Source organism: Orycteropus afer, unplaced genomic scaffold (genome assembly GCF_000298275.1).
Source record: "Orycteropus afer afer isolate SDZICR_OR568_19922 unplaced genomic scaffold, OryAfe1.0 scaffold00937, whole genome shotgun sequence".
NCBI classification, from domain to species: Eukaryota; Metazoa; Chordata; class Mammalia; order Tubulidentata; family Orycteropodidae; genus Orycteropus; species Orycteropus afer.
This window is the reverse complement of record NW_006922524.1, coordinates 423,565-424,942: the sequence shown is the minus strand read 5'-3', so window position 1 is coordinate 424,942 and position 1,378 is coordinate 423,565.

Sequence of the window (1,378 nt, the reverse complement as noted above, 5' to 3'; positions counted from 1 at the left end):
AACATTAGACAAATAATCAGCATCATCTATCACATAAATAAAATAAAGGAAAACAATCACATAATCATATCAATCAATGCAGAAAAAGCATTTGATAAAATCCAACAGCCATTAATGATAAAAACTCTCAGCAAAATAGAAATAGAAGGGAAATTCCTCAAGATAATAAAAGGTCACTATGCGAAACCAACAGCCAACATTATTCTCAATGGAGAGAGATGGAAACCATTCTCTTTACAATCAGGAACCATACAAGGATGCCCTCTACCATCACTTCAATACAACATTGTACTGGAAGTCCTAGCCAGTGCAATAATGGAAATAAGGGAAATCAAAGGCATCAGAATTGGTAAGGAAGAAGTCAAACTATGCCTATTTGCTGATGATATGATCCTATACCTAAAAAACCCAAGAGACACAGTCAAAAATCTAGTGGAACTAATTGAGAGATTTAGCATCATGGCAGGATATAATATCAACATCCAAAAATCAGTTGGATTCCTCTACACCAGCAAAGAGATTGCTGAAAAGGAAATAAAGAAATAAATACCATTTACAATAGCTACCAAAAAAAGGAGGGGTCACTATGAGTCAGGTCCGACTCGATGGCACACAACAACAACAACAACCAAAAAAATAAAATACTTGAGAATAAATCTTACCAGGGACACAAAGACCTGTACAAAGAAACCTATAAAAGACTACTTTAAGAAACCATAAGAGATCTACATAAATGGAAGGACATACCATGCTCATGGATAGGAAGTTTCAACATTGTGAAAATGTCAGTTCTAACCAAAGCAATCTATACATTCAATGAAATCCAAATCCAGATCCCATCAACATTCTCTAAAGATATGGAAGAACAAATTATTAGCTTTATATGGAACAGCAAGAGACCTCACATAAGCAAAGTGCTATTGTTGAAGAAGAACAAAGTAGGACATCCCATACTGCTGGATTTCAAAACCTACTATGCAGCCACAGTAGTCAAAATTGCCTGGTATTGGTACAACCCCAGACACATGGATGAGTGGAATGGAATTGAGAACCCAGAAATAGATCCATTGGAGTATGTTCAGCAAATCTTTGACAAAGAGCCAAAGTTCATTAAATAGGGAAGGGATTGTCTGCTTAACAAATTGTGCTGGCAAAACTGGATATCCATTTGCAGAAAATGAAACAAGATCTGTTCCCTACACCTTACACAAAAACTAACTCCAGATGGATCAAAGATTTGAATGTGAACCCTAAAGCTGTAAAGTTCCTCAAGGAAAAACTAGGGGCAAATTTCAGGTCCCTAATATCTGGTAGCATAGTGCCTAAGGCACTTGACTGCTAACCAGAAGGCTGGCGGTTCAAACCCACCAGCCACTCC